General features: G+C 42.3%; 1 non-coding gene across 1 annotated transcript; it reads left to right on the top strand.

Moving 5' to 3' along the window:
- Positions 1 to 2,692: 2,692 nt before the first annotated feature.
- Positions 2,693 to 2,769, top strand: TRNAS-CGA (transfer RNA serine (anticodon CGA)). The gene has a single exon. It is a non-coding gene; the product is annotated as a tRNA-Ser (tRNA).
- Positions 2,770 to 23,431: the final 20,662 nt, after the last annotated feature.

The following is a 23,431-nucleotide window of genomic DNA, read 5'->3' as shown; positions in this document are numbered from 1 at the left end:
AAATTAAACTGCTAGTATAAACAATAACTTACCCGGAGGCCCTGATTCGATTCCCTCCCAGGCCGGGCAGTTTTACCTGAATCTGAGGGCTGGGTTGAAGTGTACTCAGCCTACGTGATTAGAATTGAGGAGCTATCTGAGGGTGACAGAGCGATCCCAGACTACAAAGCCAAGAATAACGACCGATACGATTCGTCGTGATGACTACACCTCACCACGTAATCTGCAAATCTTCAGGATGGGCGGTGGTAGCCCGCTAGGCCAAGGCCCTTAACGGGGTATTGCGCCGGGGGGTTCGGTTTTCAGTACATACAATAAAATCGTCTTTGTACGTTTCTCACTTGCATTTTCTTCGTTTAAAATGCACAGTCAACCGCAAAAGATGGCCGTCAGAGGATGGTAGTTTTTTTTTAAATCCTCTTGTTTGAAGTGAGATGTACATATTCTGCAGTAGTAAAATACCAAGTAACATCTCTTCGGTTACTGGCTGTGCACAGTTTATCCTCGCCTTCCGAGAATATATCATATTAAATATTTCCTTGCCGGCAAATGTCTGTAAGGCTGAGTGTAGATACATAACGAGCTCTCCCCAACACCACAACCACCGTAGCTTCCTTATGGATAACGGATGAAAATATTCAGCTAAAATCAAACTCAGAACAATATCTAGTCCTACCACTGTCAAGATTTTCAAATAATACAGTGACTTGGATACGATAGTGTTAAGTTATCAATAAAATATAATTGTTATAAAAAGTTAGTGAGCAATCAAGGCCCTTCGCGGGCGAATTAAAGTAGTCATTGCGAGGCGGTTTTGCTAAATCCATACGCGACTTAAGACCGCCTTGAGGGTCATGCTGAGAAATCAGCAACAAATATAAACGTACCGCAAGTTTCACTGTAGCGCACTTGCCATGACGAAATAGTGTCACTAGGTCCATGTTCAAATCCTTCCACTTGCTAAGTTTTTCAATCCATTGGTGCCCTCAAGCCAGTCTTAAACCACGTGGTCCTTTAAAAGCATCGCCTCACAAAGCACATTTGAATTCGCCCGCGAAGCGATCTGATTGGCTTACTTCAGCAGCTATTAAAATGACAACGGCACGTCGTATCGAATTATATTTTTGAAATTATTCATCAATATAACCAACCCTCTAACAATGATATGCCCTATTCGCGTTCTTGGATCACGCTGTACACCGCTAATAAGAATTAAAGGAGGGAAATAAGTAGCATTAAGGAAAGTACTTGGAACCTATTTTCTTTTCCTCTATAACATTAAGTAAAAGGAAGTCTATGTTTAACATTTGCTCTGATTGTTTTATATGCAGGTCATTGAAGATGCTATGAAACAAGGTGAGGTTCAGTACCAAGGAAACTGAAGATTCTCTGCTACTCACACATCTATCTCCCACTAATAGAAAAATTTCGTTCGGCAATTGCAAGCCCGGTGTAGCCCTTATAAAGCAGGCCTTCCGACGAGGGTGTGCGGTGTCTGCCATTTATGGGAAACTGTATGCTATTAATGGGGAGGTGCCGCTGGCACTCTCTTAAACTTAACCACATCCATATTATTACTTGTGAATACTGTTAAACTGACTGAAACTTAAAACAATGAAAACTACAAAATAATGCTGATGTTTAAGAATATAAATATACAAGAGAAGAAACTAATTTACCTACATAATGCATATTTGAAAAAAATATTAACCGAGCTAATGGCTGTGCGGTTTGGTTTACGTAGATGTCAGCTTTCTATCGAGAGATAGTTGGGTCGAACCCCACTATTGGCAGCCCTGAACATGGCCTTTTATGGTTGCCCATTTTCAAACCAGGCAAACGCCCGTTGCAACGTAAAGAAAAATGACATATATATTAACTTTACCATTTGAAAAAAAACGGGAAAATAAAAATATTAATAATGAAAGTGTCCGCCTCTGTGGTGTAGTGGTTAGCGTGATTAGCTGCCACCCCCCGGAGGCCCGGGTTCGATTCCCGGCTCTGCCACGAAATTTGAAAAGTGGTATGATGGCTGGAACGGGGTCCACTCAGCCTCCGGAGATCAACTGAGTAGAGATGGGTTCGATTCCCACCTCAGCCATCCTGGAAGTGGTTTTCCGTGGTTTCCCACTTCTCCTCCAGGCGAATGCCGGGATGGTACCTAACATAAGGCCACGGCCGCTTCCTTCCGTCTTCCTTGCCTATCCCTTCCAATCATCCCATCCCTCCACAAGGCCCCTGTTCAGCATAGCAAGTGAGGCCGCCGGGGCGAGGTACTGGTCATTCTCCCCAGTTGTATCCCCCGACCAAGAGTCTGAAGCTCCAGGACACTGTCCTTGAGGCGGTAGAGGTGGGATCCCTCGCTGAGTCCGAGGGAAAAACCGACCCTGGAGTGTAAACAGATGATGATGATGATGAATAATGAAAGTATTAAATGAATGTAATTCTTGCAGCACTAGATGAGAATTAATATCTGTAATTACTACTAACTCTATTTACTTCTAATTGTCAAATACTCATTTTTCGAGTAAATTAAATTCATGATATATATTTTTAAATAGGATTAAAAGCAATGAATATTGAATTTTCACGACCGCATTGTAATCGAAACAGACTTTCATCGTATTAGGTCGTGTTACGTAGATGTAGTACGTGTTGAAGAGATGTTAAGTACAGAGCAAAGATGGCCTAGGCCACCATAGCTCAATTGGTAGAGCAACCGACGCGAAATCGGGAGGTTGTGGGTTCGGATCCCACTGGTGTCCGGCTGGCCAGAGCTTATTTAATCCAGGTATTTTATTAATGTTATATACCTGAACTAATTTACCACTTCCCGATAACCAATCTTAATTTGAGGCACCGTATTAACTTAACAGTTTCTCTAACTGTACCTTAATTTCATATCATTATTTTCACACTAATTGGTGTCATCAATTTCCTGACACCATTGTAACCATAGCAACACTCTGCTGTAGCCCTTGTAAGGCAGACCCTCCGATGAGGGTGGGCGGCATCTGTCATGTATAAGTAACTGCGTGTCATTGTGGTGGGGATTGTTTGATGTGTGGTGTGTGAGTTGCATGGATTTCGGGGACAGCACAAACACCCAGGTCCCGGGCCATTCGAATTAACCAATGAACATTAAAATCCCCGACCCGGATAGGAATCGAACTCGGTCCCTCTGAACCAAAGGTCAGTACGCTGACCATTCAGCCAACGAGTCGGACACGCCTCGGTGAACTGCGTACATTCACGATCGAGCACGTCACTTCGTTTATGATAGCTATGAGTAAAATTCGTAGACGAGAGAGACGCAGAATGAAGCCTGAGCATGTCCTCTACTTAGCGATGAATATTGTGCCTGTCGGTTTGACAGAAGGTTTATCCGCTACCTTCAAAACCACCAGTGATACAGTAAACATTACTCGTATTCAAGTAGAAGACTCGAAATTCATTAGAGTGCTATATCGAGCGGAATCTCTCATTCCTCAAATCGATCCTCAACCCGATACTGTACTGGATGCAGCGGAAGAAGGACATATGTGCGGTGATATTTCAGCTAGGTAAACACACCGTATCTTTAAGGGAACTGGGTACTGGGAAATAACGTTTTTGGGCTTGAAACGTTCTTCTCTTTTTCTTGATTACGGCAATACATAACACATCGTCATTAGAAGAATTTTTAAGGTCATGATGTATACTTTAATGTAACCATGGATATGTCCACGTCTTGTGCTGCCACGCCCTCTTTTTGTTTCCCATCAATATTTCATGTTCTACATCGTGTAACTGAGAGCGGTAAAGTTTGTTGTATTCGGGGATAATTCTTTTCGTCACGTTGGCTTCCCTGAATCTGCTTTCACGATCTTCAATTGTTTTCCTGCCTTCTTAATTTTTATGTTTATATGTTGTATCCTCTTTGTTTCATATTGTGATTGTGTTCAGTATTGTGTATCTTGTTTGTGATTTATTTTGTAAATGTAAAAAGTATCTTCCACAAGGGTATTCCGTGGAAACCAACATACGCAGTATAGGAAGAAAGAGGAATGTGAAGAAGATATTTCTGATGACGTTAAGGAACAAAATACAACTCCACCTTCGTCCACAGTTTATGAAAGTCAAAAAGAGAGTAAGAAAATCGACCGAAAACGCATATGTTATGCCGGTAGAGCGGCTGAATATTCAACCAAGGAAGTCAGAATCAGAAGATGACATGAAATGAGAAGGAAGACGAGGAGGAAGATGATTATTGCCCTGGAATGTTTGAAAATTGTGGGCAAGTACTTACGGGAACTTAAATCTCACTTTCCTCAAAATACCATTTTTGCTCAGTTGTGTACCTTTTCCTCAGAAACTAAAAACTGTACAGACGAAACATCTCTTTTACATACTGAAAAATACCAACAAATACACTGAAGAAGAATTGGTTTGATTTCGTTAGCAGTTATTGAGATAATAATTAAATACGAACCAATAGATGTATAAAATAGGCTCAAAAAATTTAGTCGATTGGAATTTTTATAAAATCAATCATAAAATCACGTGCATTTCATTGTATGTATGTACCAATATTCGTGACATTGTGTCATATAGATCAAAAGTAAAAGGTAAATAAGAAAAGCAGTGTTTTTCTCGTTTCAAAAAAAAAACGAAGAAACCTTCACTGCATCAATCAATCCCTACTTAAATTTAAAGTATGGATACCCACTAGTCATTGTAGCAAAAAAAAAAAAAAAAAGAGGAAATTCACCTCCGTACAGGCCATGAAGGCCCTTAGAGGAGTGGAAGGTTGTTAACCTCGGCAGAGTGGTATACTGGTTTGCCCCCAGGATGGAACCTGGTACTCATTTTTGGAGTAGGCTGAGTGAACCTCAGGGCCATATGCACCTACGGAAGTGGAAATCTCGTTTCTTAAATTTTACGACTTCCTGACGGTGATTCGAAGCCACGTTCTTCCGGGCGAACCGAGCACGCCTTTACCGCCTCGGCGAGGCAGACCCTAGTCATTGTAGCAATACCTCACAAAGATTGTTCGAGTAGTTTAGATCATATTAAGTGTTTATCGGTAACCCACGTTTACACTACCCGGTCCCCTTAATTTTAGCATAAAATTGCGGATATGAATTCGCTCTCCCGTCTTCTAAGACCATAAACAAATTCATTACTCCAAGCTTACCGTGTAGCGGAGAGAAAAATGTGGGAATTTCTTTGTCTGAGCCACGAAACTCTGCCAAACATTGTGTTTATTTCATTGTCTGCACCCTTCTCCACTCTCTATACAAACAGGACATTCCTTCAGTGTATAGAAGCTACTGATCCTTGGTTATGACTGATACTTCGGAGTCACTCTGTTCTTTGAGTGCTAGGCACTTCCTCAGCACTTGCACGTACTTTCTTTACGAACAAAGACTTGGGAAGTTTTATACCTTATCGTAAAAATGTGCCACCAATCACACTGCAGAATTTATGGAGAGGCCAGTGAAAATTGACAGCTGAAGCTCATGATTCTAAGGGACGACCCTGCGAGGAGTGCTGAAGATATTTCTGAGCTTGGCAGTGAGCGAATCAATTTCGTACGGCTCTAGCTCATACCGGTTTGAATTTCAAATAACGCTCTTGAATCCACTTCAGTTGCGAGCTTTAGGTAAGACGTGGCAAGTGCGAGGTGTCTGAAGGAAAAAATAAATACAGTTGGTTATTGAGTTTGCACCGGAGAACACTTCTCAACAAAATAATGAATAACAGTGAGCGTTTTCTACAGGATGACTCCAAACCACTTTCTTATTGTTGATGGTTCACATCAATGAAAACGTACGAATAACGAGTCTCTCCGGGTGAACTAAACACGCCTTTAATGCCTCATAATGACAACCTCCGACAACAAGATCTGCCATTGGGTAGTTTTCAAAACACCTTGATAAATTTCCTTGGTGAATGGGTTTTTGGATGGAATAATCAGCGTCAATCAGCATATATACACCTGCGGGAGGGAGTAGTAGATGTACAAGGTACATTCAAAAATTAATGTATCAAGAGCTCACAGAGGAAACTTTATTTTTCAGGAAGATATAATTATACAAGGCAGTATGGCACTAAAACGCACTATTCTTCAATAGTGTCACCATTGTTATCCAAGCACTTATTTCAACCGTGCACCAAAGTGTCGATGCTATAACGGAAGAAATTTGTGTCCAGTCCCTCAAGCCATGTCATATCGGCAAGTTGAACGGGGAAATCATCATTAATTCGCTTAGTACCCAGGTGCTCCTTCAATGGTTTGAAGAGATGGAAATCACAGTGTGCCAGGTCAGGAATGTATGGAGGATGGTCAAGTACCTCCCACCGGAAGCGCCGTAACAATTCACGTGTATAGCATATCGACGCCTGTTGAGAGAATCCATGGCGGATGACCTAGACGCTAGGCAATTTAAACAACCATCATCATAATCACCGAGAGAGAGAGAGAGAGAGAGAAATCCAGGTCGATTTCTGCCAATTGCTACCTGAAAACCTCCCAGAGTTTCTTCCCGAAAATATTAGGTTTATGAATCCTAACGAGGCCCACTTTCGTACCTTCTTTAAAAATCCTCTGATTAGAGTTGAGAAGGAATCATTTGCTAAGTGGTACTAGCACCACAAAACAATAATCACCACCATAAATCATTGTATATAAACTTCGTTCCGTTCTATAGTGTTTCGTAATACAACATTTATGTTAATGATAATTATTTTGGAATTTCTATATTAGTTTCGTCGGAAAATTGGAGAAATTCATGAACTTCCTATGTAATTTTCATGCAACAGGAGAGTTGCAACACTATAGAACTATTTAAGTTCATCGAAGAAGAATTCTATGTAATGTATGTTCAGTTCTCAGCCGGAAGGCTGGATGGATCCTCAACAGCTCCACCATTAGCTGTCATAGATGTCCTAGACATCACTGAAGTGGCGTACTAGCGAAATGAGGAATCAGGTAGTTTCCCGTTGCTTTCCTCGCGGATTCAGAGGTTTCAAGTTCACTAAAATGCAGGCACCAACTGACCCTATGAGCAACATTTTCACACCATTCATAGCAGGCACTGGCTGCGTAAGGAATGGCATTACTAGCATCGCTCATACCTCAGTCACTTTCATATTGTCAAAGCCAAGGATAAGACAGAGACAGATCAATGAAAGTAACAAAATATCTCTACCCCATGCCAGAAGACATACTGTAGTGCACTGCAAACACTAGCAAAGTCATAATTATGTAGCGCAGCAGTAGGCAAAATGAATTTATTAAATAGATGGAACAACATTTGTTCGGTTAAAGTATATTTTCTCCTTGTTTCGAGTTTTTATGGTCGGAAATGTTTACTTAAACTAATATGGGGGAATTTTACATTAGTTATTTTTCGGAAAAGTGGGGACGTTCCTAAACTAGATGTGAATTTTCATGCAAAGGAAGAAATATATGTTCTTCCGTGTAACACTACAAAGAATTGCATCTTCCGCTTGTAGAAGTGTAGAACCGAAATGCCCCAGAACTCTTGTGTGTTCTACTCATCAGCAAGTGGAATTCTCAGGTATTTTATGGATGCCACATAGAAAAAATCCTGGCTTCTTTATATATAAGTAGAGACGTGCACTTTCTGCTTTGTCTGTCTGTCATCTCAAATGTGTATATTTTCCTTAGTCCTGTCCCCTTCACCCATACCTCTTGTAAAAAATTAGGATACGTTGTGCATTGATTTATTTATCTTATTATATGTAATCACTGTAGTTGTGATATCTATTCTTTTGATGGTAAATAAATTCAGTAACAAGAAAAACATGTAAATTCATCGAGCTCTCCATTGCGGGATATGGTGCAGGGCAGCAGAGTATAATTTATTAATTATTATATTTATTTTCATCAGGTGCATTTCCATCCTTCAAGTGTGTGAGCTGAACAATGGTATCTATATGCAAAGCTTCAAGGAACTACTACGAGATAAGTGTAATTAGAGAGTTGCTTAGCCCAAATTTATTTCACAATTAATCTCCACACAAAGTGGAAACTCAGAAAATTTCTCACTGAATGTACTCCAATCCTGCTAGATTGGGTGCGACCACAGAAATCTCTGAGAACAAAAATGTCAATCTGTCACTGACGCAATCCTTCCCCCATCCAACACTCTTCTTTTTTACTCGCTTAATGGTGCTCGGCCTTTTGTGTTTCCCATAATAGAGCCTAAGGACAGAAAGCCTCTGCCAACTCTTACTTGTTAGGCATCAGGCTTGGCAGGCAAATAAAAACAACAAAATCCACCCTTCCTCTTTACATAATCGATTGTTCCCCATCGAGTAACTTCTTACTCCTCGTGTTCGAGTTCAGATTTATCACGGACCCTCTGGAGTGGAGCGGGGGAGGGAATTTATCTGAGTACAACAGTATTAATTGCTTTATCACACCTCTATGTACATTGGCGTGCGAGGAACAAAACACGAGAGGCATCATGGCTCGGTGTATAGAGATCGATAAATAACAACACGGATCATTGTTTGAACAAAAACAAACAGTGTAGAATGTTTCCTTCTAAGGGAAGGGAATCGGTACTTTCATGAAGAAACAAGTTACCCTGCTCGTTAACTGTCTCGGTGCATCACTAACACAGTGTCCGATACATGACCCTGAGATCATGGGTTCGATCTCGGCTGAGATAATCGAATTTTTCTACTTACTTATTCACTATAACACTGAGGATAGAAATGTTAACTGATAGAGAAATTGGGAGAGTGGGAGTGAGCGATAAGAAAATAAGGAAAGTAAATTTGTTTTATGCAAGGGGGGCATGATTGGCTTCTTCACCCAGATGACTTAGGTTCGAATCCAGGTCGAGATTGAAATTTTAATTTGAAAAATCACGAGGAGCCAGGAAGGGAATCCGGCCAAATGCAGAAACAGCCAGGATGGCTCCAGTGACCTCAAAAATAAGTGAGATAAACTGATGAAACTCTTTGATGTGTTGTGCACATTAATAATAATAATAATAATAATAATAATAATAATAATAATAATAATAATAATAATAATTTCACACCCGGCAAATGATAGGGCTGTACCTTAATTAAGGCCACGGCCACTTCCTTCCAACCCCTAAACCTTTCCTACCCCTTCGTCGCCATATGACCCATCTGTGTTGGTGCAAAGTAAAACCATTTATAATAATAATAATAATAATAATAATAATAATAATAATAATAATAATAATAATAATAATAACTATTATCTTCCCCACCCGGTGGCCATATTCGTTAAGGTGTCAGGTCTATATGGTCTGATACAGTGGTTAACCGGTTCGAATCTCGTTGATGGAAAAAATCACCATCAGAATTTTGGCCGGTATGGTGCGAGAGGTGATGGTATATCATTTCTAATCACTCGATAGTGTGCTAAAATTTTAGATTAATTCCAAATCTCTCCGCAGTGATCATATGGAGTGGGGGCTGTGCGCTGTTAATCGTGATTCGTCCGTCGAATGGAGGCGTTAAGCCTTGAGTGGAACCCTTTATGCTATTCAACAGGTTTCCTACAATAATATATCAGGTCATTCCTCTCATCTCATTAACTCCTCTGATGAAGTTGACGTCAGGAAGGTCATCCTATCGTAAAAATCAACACGAAGATTCATCTCACTGCATACCCGACCCGTAGAGAAACGTAGACAAGAGTTCATTTTCGTTGGACATCTTGGCTGAGTAGTCAGTGTTGAAGCCTTCGGTTCAGAGTACCTTAGGTTTGATTCCTGGTAGTCTCTGGTTGTTTATCGCACCTGGTTCATTTCCATACCTCGGGGACTGCAGATTTTTTTCTCAACATTATCCTCTGCATATTCATACAACGCTTCACATTACCAATTTTTTTTGTAGTAGAGTGTATCTTTTGTAACTCCATGCCAGGCCTCCTGCCATTGTTGGTTCTCTGTGAGTACCGGGAATGAAACCCAAGCCACAAAGTATGGCAGATAATAGCGCTAACCATCACATTACACAGGCGGACTAAGAAAAACCAAGAATGATGTCTTTACATGAGGTTCATTCATAATGGCGTGTTGAATCCTGAGAGACCTGATGCAGATCTTTGGATTTGACGACCTGTAGGTAACCTGCGCGTCTGGGAGAATCGAACCCTACCCAGGATGTATTCTAATGATAAAGAGGCACAAACACTCAGTCCCCGAGCCGGAGTAATTAACTAGGAAGAATTAAAATTCTCGAGTCTCTCGAGAATCGAACCCGGGACCCTTTGGAAAATAAGGCCAATAATTTAGCCACAGAACCGGAGAGGATAAAAAATGAAACCCAGTATATGAATAATAGTCAAGAATATAAAACTGACCTTGGCTGTAATATCTCTTGCCTTCCGTTTTTGGTGAAAGAAGGCAAACGAATTATTAGGAGTAAGCCGACAATGTACTGATATAAGTGTTCCTTGAGGTGGTTAGCGAGCACGAGTCTGCAGACGTGGCCAATATCCCAAAGCTCGTAATTAACGATGTGACGATATAGTTATTAAGTGTGTCGTTAATATCAACACTAATAGCTGCGTGTCTATATAAAGTGTGATCTTGGCAAACTCCATCGTTCTGACATTGATCTTGTACAAATACTTGCTCGGACAAGGCTATAAAGTTTCTCACCTCACCAAGCATCAACTTTTATGACCTGGATCATCCAATATGTTAGCCGTAAGTGACAGATTGGTGTCGAGTATTTAAGAGGTTAAGAACCTCGTCGGACTAGACAGAGTAACTCTAATTTTGTTCTACTAGCTGCCTAACGCATGCTAATAACATCGGCAATTCATGTTTATTCATATTTTGCTAAATTTGGTAGCTGAACAGATTCCATCAACGTGAAAAGTAGTTTCGTAAGAAGAGGAACTTTGAAAATATGATAACAAATCAAAAGGACCTTCGTGAAGACAATGGAGGCCCCTGAAGGTGCGAATTTAAAGGGTTCCATTAATCGTAACGTCGATACAAACGAGAGTGCATTCTCTACTCGTCACCACCGATTTCGCTCAAATTTATAGAACATGCAGGGCTTGGCCAGAAGTGAAAATGCCCAAAGTGAGAACTCCGGATGGCCAAATGTATAGAAAATAAAAATTAATAATATCGACCCGGTTCTCGTACCGTATAAGCCACTTACGTTAGCGCGCACGCTGAGCAGTAGTTGACGTAGCGGTAAGAGCTTGGACTAGTAGATCGATGGTCGTTGGTTCGATTCCCCGTGTCAAGAGTACTTTTCAATTTTTATATTATTTATTTATTTTATTTATTTGTATGCAAAAGGCATATAGGACGTCATTTTTGTAATGTGAGCACAATTGTAGAAAATTGGGAGTTGCGAACTTCCCAACGTGTTCAAACAGAAATTCTTCTTTTTCTCCTTTATTGGCTTTCAGCCTCCTTGGCGAACGTGCCATAAACGTGAATAGTCGTTTCGCTGTAAGTTTTATTTTCACCTGACAAGTGTAGGTTGCTTCTGGCGTCTCACACAAGCAATAGATTCTTGGCGCAGGTAGAGAAGAGTCTGACAATTAAATCCCAATTTTTTTTTCCTTTTCTATGCCTTTTGCGTATAAATAAATAAATAAATAAATAACAAATGGGCGGTAGAGGTGGGATCCCTCGCTGAGTCCGAGGGAAAAGCCGAACCTGGAGGGTAAACAGATGATGATGATGATGAAATAGCAAATGAATAAATAATTAAATAAATAAATAAAATTAATGTCCGCCTCTGTGGTGTAGTGGTTAGCGTGATTAGCTGCCACCCCCGGAGGCCCGGGTACGATTCCCGGCTCTGCCACGAAATTTGAAAAATGGTACGAGGGCTGGAACGGGGTCCACTCAGCCTCGGGAGGTCAACTGAGTAGAGGTGGGTTCGATTCCCACCTCCGCCATCCTGGAAGTGGTTTTCCGTGGTTTCCCACTTCTCCTCCAGGCGAATGCCGGGATGGTACCTAACTTAAGGCCACGGCCGCTTCCTTCCCTCTTCCTTGCCTATCCCTTCCAATCTTCCCATCCCTCCACAAGGCCCCTGAGCATAGCAGGTGAGGCCGCCTGGGCGAGTTACTGGTCATTCTCCCCAGTTGTATCCCCCGACCGAGAGTCTGAAGCTCCAGGACACTGCCCTTGAGGCGGTAGAGGTGGGATTCCTCGCTGAGTCCGAGGGAAAAGCCGAACCTGGAGGGTAAACAGATGATGATGATGATGAAATAAAATTAATTATTCTCCTCTTTGCTTAATTGGAAAATGAATAATATAAAAGTTGACGGAAAAAGCAGTCTGCACACGGAGAGTTGAACTCACGACCATCGAATTACTTATCCGAGCGCTTACCGTTACACCAACTACTGCTCGCGCGCGGAGTAACGTAAATGGCTTATACCGTGCGAGAACCGCGTCAACATTATTATTTTTATTTTTATTTTCTATACGCTGGGCCATCTGGAGTTGCCACTTCGGGTACTTTCCTATCTAGCCAAGCCCTGCATGTTCTATAAATTTGAGCGAAATCGGTGGTGACGAGTAGGGAATGCCCCCTTGTAAGTTGGAGAGGGTGGTTAGTTCCGTGATAGGTAGTTTAATTTCATTGATGCATTTCGTAGTACCTGTTTCTTCTATACTCCCTGTTTCAATAGAATTTGACTATTTATTTTGTAATACCTTCAGAGTTCCATTGATTGATGTGTTCGCACATTTTTAACTACTTTCCTAATGTCTCTGCAAATGTGTGTGTATTATTTGATTTTACAAATCTTAGTCTTTGTTGTTCACCTGCTGGTTTGGACCAATAATTTCTCTTAAAACTTGTGTTTCAGATTCATATAGATTTTATGGAATTATAACCCTATTGTCATGCCTTGGTTTTGTTCATTTGGAAATGGATTATTATTGTCCGCCTCTGTGGTGTAGTGGTTAGAGTGATTAGCTGCCACCCCCGGAGGCCCGGGTTCGATTCCCGGCTCTGCCACGAAATTTGAAAAGTGGTACGAAGGCTGGAACGGGGTCCACTCAGCCTCGGGAGGTCAACTGAGTAGAGGTGGGTTCGAATCCCACCTCAGCCATCCTGGAAGTGGTTTTCCGTGGTTTCCCACTTCTCCTCCAGGCGAATGCCGGGATGGTACCTAACTTAAGGCCACGGCCGCTTCCTTCCCTCTTCCTTGCTTATCCCCTCCAATCTTCCCATCCCTCCACAAGGCCCCTGTTCAGCATAGCAGGTGAGGCCGCCTGGGCGAGGTACTGGTCATACTCCCCAGTTGTATCCCCCGACCAAGAGTCTGAAGCTCCAGGACACTGCCCTTGAGGCGGTAGAGGTGGGATCCCTCGCTATGTCCGAGGGAAAAACCGAACCTGGATTATTATTATTAATATTATTATTACTATTATTATAATTTTCTACCGTTTTTTCCCACACCTGTGAGTTCGCGGGTGCGAACTACGTCTCACATGTGGATTTGACCCTGTTTTACTGTCGGATGCCCTTCCTGACGCCAACCCTGTACGGAGGGATGTAATCGCTATTGCGTGTTTCTGTGGTGGTTGGTAGTGTAGTATGTTGTCTGAATATTATGAGGAGAGTGTTGGGACGGACACATACACCCAGTCCCCGAACCAGAAGAATTAATCACAAGCGATTAAAATCCCCGAGCCGGCCGGGAATCGAACCCGAGTCCTTCAGAACCGAAGGCCAGTACGCTGACCATTCAGCCAACGAGTCGGACGATCATTATTATTATTATTATTATTATTATTATTATTATTATTATTATTATTATTATTATCATCATCATCATCATCTGTTTACCACCCAGGTTCGGCTTTTCCCTCGGACTCAGCGAGGGATCCCACTTCTACCGCCTTAAGGGCAGTGTCCTGGAGCTTCAGACTCTTGGTCGGGGGATACAACTGGGGAGTATGACCAGTACCTCGCCCAGGCGGCCTCACCTGCTATGGTGAACAGGGGCCTTATAGGAGGATGGGAAGATTGGAAGGGATAGGCAAGGATGAGGGAAGGAAGCGGCCGTGGCCTTAAGTTAGGTACCATCCCGGCATTCGCCTGGAAGTGAAGTGGGAAACCACGGAAAACCACTTCGAGGATGGCTGAGATGGGAATTGAACCCACCTCTACTCAGTTGACCTCCCGAGGCTGAGTGGACCCCGTTCCAGCCCTCGTACCACTTTTCAAATTTCGTGGCAAAGCCGGGAATCGAATCCGGACCTCCGGGGGTGGCAGCTAATCACGCTAACCACTACAACACAGAGGCGGCCTATGATTATTATTATTATTATTATTATTATTATTATTATTATTATTATTAATTAACATTTGGAAAGTTTATCTTTGTCTCGACCTTCTCTTCCTGCTGGCTGCCCAGGAATACGTTAGTTCGGCCCTAATCCAGAGTAAATTTTATCCACGTCAATTAAAATTTGACGTAGACTGTCCCAACATTTAGGCACATCTGCTTTCGTCTATTGCTTCTAAGATTAGTTACGAAGGTGACTGTATACCTGAAGTCAAGCGACAGCTGGAATTTTGAAGGTAAACAACGATGACCTTAACCATATAATGGAAAGTCAGGTCCATAATTAAGATATTAATTGCAGACTAGTCCTTTATTTTGTAACCATATATGACATTGAAACTAGACTCCGAATAAGAATAGATGCATGTGAGATTTGGTGTTGGCACCACCTACTGATAATTTTTGGGTAAACAGAATTAGTAATAAAAAATCTTGGGGAAGGTCAAATTCAAAAATTTCCTTGAAGTGTAGAATAGTGACACAAACGCTATCTTGCTCTGGTCATTTAATAAGAAGATCCTCCCTGGAAAAGGCTGACATACTCAGACTGTAGGACAGCAAGGGAGTTACTGGAAGACCAACATCAAGTTGAACTGAAATGAAAGAAGCTAACCGGGATAGAGCTCAATGTAGATACGTGATTCATACGATGAACGAGAACTGGACTCGACTGAACAGATGAAGAGAAAGACAAATTTCCTCTATTTCGACAAACAAATTACCTCCCACTGAGTGACCTACTGGAACGAGGGACCTTGTATTCTGGTCGTTTAGCTCAGTCATTGCTTCTCCCCAGGAAGTCACATCTGCCCAGCACCCACATCTCCGTCCAGGAGGGATATGACGCAAAATGGTGACAGACTAATTTGCAGGCAATTGCACAACCCTTCACAAAGAACATTACAGCATCCCCCTTTTTTCATTTGTTAGTCATGCAAAAGGAAGTTAATTAGTTACCAGAGTGGCATTTACTACACATTCTCTGCCATGGCAACGGAAATGAATGAATAGCAGGCGCGTTCTAAATTAATTACACCCTAAATCTAGAAGTATGTTCATTTTCTAAACTGTCGATTCATATTCTGCAGGGACACGATGTGGCTTAATATTTAGTTTATTCATGTGTCATAAATACGTTTTAACCTAGTTATCTCACACGCCAGAATTAAGGAGGAAAATCCCACGTATATGGTACACCGAGATCTAGAAATGACATTCGATAAAATCGATTGGATCAAATTGTTTGACATCCTGGAGGGGATCGGGATCAAATTCTGAGAAATGTATAGTGGGCTCGAACACCACTGTCGGCTTATCTGAAGATGGTTTTCCGTGGTTTTCCATTTTCACACCAGGCAAATGCTGGGGCTGAACCTCAATTAAAACCACGGCAGCTTCCTTCCCACTCCTAGCCCTTTAGTATCCCATCGTCGCCATAAGACCTATCTGTGTTGATGCGACGTAAAGCAACTAGAAAATATTATCCACAGTTCTAGTCCTTGAGGCAAGCAACTCAATGTTGAACACAACCTAGGGATATGAGCTACGAATTCTAGGTAAATAAAATAAGTATAAATGTATTATTCCTTTGTATTCCTTAAAAATTACCATCCTTTCCATAATCATCGTTATCTGGTCGATTAGATTAGCACTTTGCCTTTTTCTATCGCTACGAGCGCTAATGTGAGTCCATGCAGAATGTCAGTTAAGCCTTTATAACTATATTCGGTGAGGCATTTTTTTAAGTCAAAAACTCCCGAGGGTATTGAACCAAGGAACACATTACAGAAAGAGTTATATAAATAAGTTAATTTGGCAAGGATTTGAATTAAAAAGACAATGATTAAAGAACCAAGCCATTTGAGGAGGTTTTTCCGAAGGAGCTGCATTTTGGCCGGAAGTAATTGTTGAAATTTGTTTTCTAATTTGATGGAGTTATCCGAGCTCACAATTTGAAATATTTCTGGGCCCTTCAGCTCCTTAACTTTCGGCGCAATTGAGGAAATTGCTTAATTTAACGTTTTTCATTGTATTGGGTCCCGTACTTTTTCTACCAAGAAATGTTTTCAACACTTCAGAAAGTGAGAAAAGCAGTGTCTTCGATCTGCACAAAAAATCAGTCTGCAATGCGCCTAACAAGGGTCGCGGGCTATGGAAGGAAAGCAGCAATGCAGACACGAATCAGGCACTGATCTTCTTTATGATGATAAATTAGGTGTGTAATCAGTGGCGGTTTCTGGTATAGCGCAATGGGGCAATGAACCTCCAGTTTATATCAAATTGTACTCAACTACGTAATTTTCATAACTCCCTTGTCAATCTCGAAGCTCTTGCTAAGTCCCTCTATCCGTAATATACTCGTACTGGCTTTCAATTCATGTGAGCTGCGCAAGGTCTGTGGCTGGATACTTGTCTGGAGTGAACCTCCTTGCAAAGGCGATCTCTCCGTCCGTACACAGGCGAAGGGAGTGGCGAGGTGCGGGGGGACGAAAGCCAGCACTAAGGCAAGACCAGGATATCGCAGAAACGGATCTCTGTTCTTTACGCATGCGCAATAGGCCACTGTCTCAAGACTAGCTAGTCGTGTTGTTGGGGTTGGGGTATGTGCCTGCCATCTGTTGGCCTTACGGGAATTTGACTAGGCAACAGAGAATAGTGCACGTAACTAGCGCTAGTGTTGAAAAGCATCGTTACTACCAAAAGTCACATTAAACTGTCAAATTCCAATTAATATCTTGTCCCAAATACATCATTACTTACTAAACATCTATTCATTTGCCTTCTTTGGAATAATTACCTTTTGGAGAGAAACTTAACTCAAAAATCATTGAGGCAAAGAATAGCGGCAAGGTAATACCAATGAAAACTCTTAAATATAGTTGTTACTATTCCCATGACATCGGAAGCAGAAAGGTGTTTCTCTACCCTGAAGAGAATAAAGACTTTCTAGCGCAGCACAATGACCGAGGATAGACTATTGCTCTTGCTATGTTGTCAATTGAAAGGAACTTTGTTCGAGACTCTGCGGACTTCAATGAAGCAGTTATTTCTTATTTTGCATGTGGTAAAACTCGGCATGTAGGCCTACCGTATTTTCTGCTCCTCTCGTATTTGATCACATTTCTAGAACTTATGTCATCTTAGTTTAGGAGGTTACGGCCCACGATATAAGAGAAGCTGGCTGAGATGGGGAGAGGAGAGGTTGGGGGGGGGGGCGGATTTTTTCTTCTTTTGAACCCCCAGTGATGAAAGTCACGAGCCGCCACTGTGTGTAATGCATTGAAACTATCAAGCAGTCACTCTAGCTTGCTCTCGTATTGCGCGGATGGTGGAAAGGATTAGCTCAGCCTCATATCAGCTGCGGTTCTGCGTTCGTCAAATGACCATGTGTAAATCACGGAGACGAATCAATTGATGCCTCACACAACCTGCTCCCACACCGGAGTCCAGAGCAAAACTAATTGTTAGCCGCGCAGCACGGAGATTTAGTACCTCAAAATGGCAGTGCTCTTTCATCACACAATGATATCACACAAGGTAAGGCTTTTTGTGCTGCTTCTTCTTGTTTACTATGGAATGCTGGGCACGGTCTAGAAATTATCTCCATTTTAAAACGTTCAATTTCTTCGAACGCTAACCAATCCGAGTTCAGGTCCGAAATTCTAGACGTATTCTACGCCAAAATAGTATGTAACATTATTTCTTAGATCTCAGATTTTTATGCAGTAAAAATGAAATGGCGTACGGCTTTTAGTGCCGGCAGTGTCCGAGGACTTGTTCGGCTCGTCAGGTGCAGGTCTTTTGATTTGACGGCCGTAAGCATCCTGCGCGTCGTGATGAGAATTAAATGATGATGAAGACGACACATGCACCAGCCTCCGAGCCATTGAAATTAAGAGATTGTGGTTAAAATTCCCCACCCTGCCGGTAATCGAACCCTGGCCCCCTGTGACCAAAGGCCAGCACGCTAACCATTTAGCCATGGAGCCAGTTTAAACAGTAATAGTTCACAGTGCAAACTTACTGAAGCGGGTAACAAGTATACACTACTCTGCACAGTGGTTGTGCTATGAGACTTGCATAGTCAGTAGGGGTTCGGCCAATCAGAACCCCTAGAATGTATGTTTCTCTCACTACATAACGGCACAGTGGCCTTCGCGACGCATTGCAATAACCATACTCGTTTGCATTCTAAGGTATCACTGCATAAAATTCTGGAGTCTACTTATTATTTATTGGAAGGCCGAAAGATTTATTTACGAGCCATTTAATATAAATTAACTGATTTATTCCTTTGTGTCGAATAACAACAATATTTTGCACTATAAACATCAATTTTTTTCCAGAGCACACATGAAGAATAAGTTACGCAACAGCCATAGAATGCGATATTTTACGTTAAGAGGGGGATTTTTAATTTCGGGTCGCATGAATTTACTTACTTAAAATTAAATCAATTATAATTAATTTTTTACGTCACAGCGCAAATCAACGATATTTGACTCAAGCAGTGTCTCTTTTGCTATGTTGCGTGTGCGTGTGTTGCTATGGTAGATATGGGAGTTGTGTACATGGACATATCTGGATAAAATACATGAAAAATTCATGTTATTTGGTACAACAGTCAACTAAGCTACCAGAGTTGCAAACATGACCTTATGGTCCTGCATTATTGAAGGTAATATGAACTTTATGATGTAGGCTATACGATAATTCATCATCATCATCATCTGTTTACCCTCCAGGGTCGGCTTTTTCCCTCGGACACAGCGAAGGATCCCACCTCTACCGCCTCAAGGGCAGTGTCCTGGAGCTTCAGACTCTTGGTCGAAGATACAACTGGGGAGAATGACCAGTAACTCGCCCAGGCGGCCTCACCTGCAATGCTGAACAGGGGCCTTGTGGAGGGATGGGAAGATTGGAAGGGATAGGCAAGGAAGAGGGAAGGAAGCGGCCGTGGCCTTATGTTAGGTACCATCCCGGCATTCGCCTGGAGGAGAAGTGGGAAACCACGGAAAGCCACTTCCAGGATGGCTGTGGTGGGAATCGAACCCACCTCTACTCAGTTGACCTCCCGAGGCTGAGTGGACCCCGTTCCAGCCCTCATACCACTTTTCAATTTCGTGGCAGAGCCGGGAATCGAACCCGGGCCTCCTGGGGTGGCAGCTAATCACGCTAACCACTACACCACAGAGGCGGACTATACGATAATTAACAGTCAAAAATGGATTAACTTATACGTTGGTCATTGTGATGACGACAGATTACTTGAGTTGGGAATACAGAGACACCATTTTCGCTGTAGATGGGTACGTAATCACAGTGCGGCCATCATGCGGCGAAACAATTCAACAACGTTGAGTTTGGTGTTCGCTGATTCATAATCTCTCCGTGTATACATATCTGTGAAGCTGTGTTCAGCCTATGAAGGAGTGCGGAAGGTGATATTATAGTATAGGGGGTAACGCGTCCGCCTGTCACCCGGCGGCCCCAGGTTCGATTTCCGGGCGGATCAGGGGTTTTAAATTGTAATGATTAATATCCCTGGCCTGGGGACTGGGTGGTTTTGACGTCCTTAATCTTCCTTTCCTCACACACAACATTTCACACTACAGCCATTCCAATTACACGCAGGTTCATACAATATGGTGCCAGCAGGGGAAAAAGATCCACATAGGTCGACGCCCGACCAAATAGCATTTAAAAATATATATATTACGGTGAAGTGTCATCTTCCATCCATTTTCGAGTATGGAAAGAAGGTAGATGTCCGCTTCTGTGGTGTAGTGGTTAGTGTGATTAGCTGCCATCCCCGGAGGCCCGGGTTCGTTTCCCGGCTCTGCCACGAATTTTAAAAATTGGTACTAGGGCTGGAACGGGGTCCACTCAGCCTCGGGTGGTCAACTAAGTAGAGGTGGGTTCGATTCCCACCTCAGCCATCCTGGAAGTGGTTTTCCGTGGTTTCCCATTTCTCCTCCAGGCAAATGCCGGGATGGTACCTAACTTAAGGCCACGGCCGCTTTCTTTCCTCTTCCTTGTCTATCCCTTCCTATCTCCCCACCCTCGCAAGACTCCTGTTCAGCATAGCAGGTTAGGCCACCTGGCGAGGTACTGGTCATCCTCCCCAGTTTCATCCCCCGACCCAGGTTCCGAAGCTCCAGGACACTGGGCTTGAGGCGGTAGAGGTGGGATCTCCCGATGAGAACGAGAGAAAAACCGGCCAGATAAAGCAGAAGAAGAATACAGAAGGCAATTACGTCAGAGTACTACTGTATAACGTTGCTTAAGAAGCAATACCTCGTATGCTCTTCCTATCCAATATGTTCCCTGCCACTTGTGCGTATGAAGTCCATCAGAACAATTTTCTTTGTGTTCGTTTTCCTATGGTTACGTGTAATGAAAAATGAACCTTACCACACAGCAGTGTAGGGATGTGTGTTTGCATGACGTATTTACACACTCATATAGTATACTGTATATTAGGTTCATTTTCCTTTATACACAGGAATGCCAAAATCAAATGAACGCAACGGACATCGTTCTGATGGATTGCACAAGCACATCCATACGGGGCTGGGAGGCACGACCAGTCTCACGGAAAATCATGGACAGAACGGGCATAGTGAGATACGATATATTGCTTCTGATGCATGGATACATGTTTCGAAGTATTTTGTTTTATTATCATCACCTTGTACCCCTACCGTAAATGTACCTTTAAAGGAATAATTCGACAACAGATTTCCTGTTACCGGGCGAGTTGGCCGTGCGAGTAGAGGCGCGCGGCTGCGAGCCTGCATCCGGGAGATAGTAGGTTCGAATCCCACTATCGGCAGCCCTGAAGATGTTTTCCGTGTTTTCCCATTTTCACACCAGGCAAATGCTGGGGCTGTACCTTAATTAAGGCCACGGCCGCTTCCTTCAAACTACTAGGCCTTTCCTATCCCATAGTCGCCATAAGACCTATCTGTGTCGGTGCGACGTAAAGCCCCTAGAAAAAAAAAAGATTTCCTGTTGGGAAAGGGATGTTAACACATTGACAGTGAACAGCTGAAATGTATTTCCTTTCTTCAATAAGAGTTTTCCATTTATCTGCGATACGTAATTCTCATCATCTTTGGTGATTCCTTTTGGTAAAATGTGTAATGACAGGGTTATGCTGAAGAAGTCCTTTTTCATGTAAACAGAGATACACGTGTGAAATATGACTGCTTGGTTTCTATATTATCCATCGTAAATTAATTAGTACCGCAAACAAAGTATTAAATATTGTATCAGTGTGTACTTATGCAGGATACATGCCTCATCTTGGATTAAAAGTTTATTCATCCGAAAGTGACTTGGGAAAGTTAAGTGGAAAGTTTAGTTTCGGAACACTTTAGAGTGGTTCATAAGGTAACTTTGTAATAAGCTCTTCTCATAACGATAAAATATAGCGTTTATCTACCTTGACCTAGGGGAACTTCCTGTACATATCGCGACGTCCTAGATCACTTCTTACAGAATGAGCATACAGCTTAATGTGTTTTGAAGCTGCTTCTTTGTGTTAGGCCTATCCAATTAGGAGTTTTCCCACCTAATTGTATTCCATGCAATGTTACAGTAAAAGCAGAACGTCTTATTTAGCCATCAACTGGTCAGCTAGTAACATCATCATCCTCATCATCATCATTTCTTCCGCTTTGTTCACCGTTGGGTTGAAGGATCTTTCTCCACTCCCAAAAAGGTTCACGGCCTTTTCGTGTAAATCTGGAAGGGGCTCTCAGAACGTACTACCTACCAGACCAGACCAGTTGGACCAACTTTAGAAAGTCAAGAGTGCTACTACTCTGTCACTCATTCCTTATCCTGGCTTGTGACAGGCAGAGCCCAGGTTGGCGAGGTGAATCCAAAACCTCACTGCACAACTGGAGTTACGGCACTGCGCAAATCGCGTTCACATTTGTGGGGCTCAATCGTTTTAGCTCTTAAGGGAGCATCAACTTAAACCATCTTTTTATATCTCTGAACGTTTCCATACCGGTAGATAAATAGATAGATACACGTAGATTGATAGATGGTTCATTTTATCTGGCAAATTTAGGGTCACTAGCCTCTGTTCTACACTTAAGCGTTAAATGTATAACTAACACGAAGTCTGAAAATAATCCCAACCCTGGTTTACAGTGTAGACTTAACGGCAAATAAATATTTGATTTAATACATTCTCTAAACGCGAGAATATTCGTGACCTGTGGATGGATAGGCGGTGGCCGAAGATCGGATACTTGGAATCCTACCACCTGCGTAATATGTACAGCCGCCAATATTGGCCAGTATTGAAAATGGGAAACCATGCAAAGCCATATTCAGGGCTGCCGGTAGTAGGGTTCGAACCCACTATCTGCCGAATGCAAACTGAGAATGTAATTAGAATTAAATAGTATAAAATGAACTATTGCTTCCGGAGTACACAGAGATTACGGAAGAGGTGAGATGAAATGTTATGACATGTTTTACGGCCAGATGCCCTTCCTGTCGCCAACCCCAGTTTAGGAGCTAAAGAATGAAATTAGGTAAGGAGGTTTAAGGAATCGGCTTTTGTCTCCGAATATGAACTGTCCCGGCAATTGTCTGGGAGTGAAAATGAGAAACCACGGAAGACCATTCTCAGGACAGTCGAGGGTGGGGCTCGAAACCACTCGTTTCATGAATGCAGAGCTTGACTCCATAGCTGTAGCGCGTTAATACGCACGGCCAATCAGGTCGGTAAGTAATACCTATGTATAAATTAATAATAAAGTAATACTCGAATTGCTCCCTCTAGCGGGACGAACGCTAATATTAATTTAATATTTTATAAAGAAATGTGTACTTCTTGCAGTTGGAAAAACATAGATTCTGAGGTTTATTTTATTTATGTATCAAAGTTGTCAAAACTTCAGCTGGTTCCTTCTTCAATATTAATCAACCAACCAGAAACTTGTAAATCTTTTTCTCTAGCCAATGAAAATTGGGGGTGTGTACAGGAATCCAGCCTATCAGAAAATAGTTCTGGAAGCTTCCCCCCAAAAATACTATAAACGCTGGCCGCTTTAGGGCCATGTTGAATTT

The sequence above is a fragment of the Anabrus simplex genome, chromosome 3 (assembly GCF_040414725.1).
Source record: "Anabrus simplex isolate iqAnaSimp1 chromosome 3, ASM4041472v1, whole genome shotgun sequence".
NCBI lineage: Eukaryota > Metazoa > Arthropoda > Insecta > Orthoptera > Tettigoniidae > Anabrus > Anabrus simplex.
This window is presented reverse-complemented; position numbering and strand designations above follow the sequence as displayed.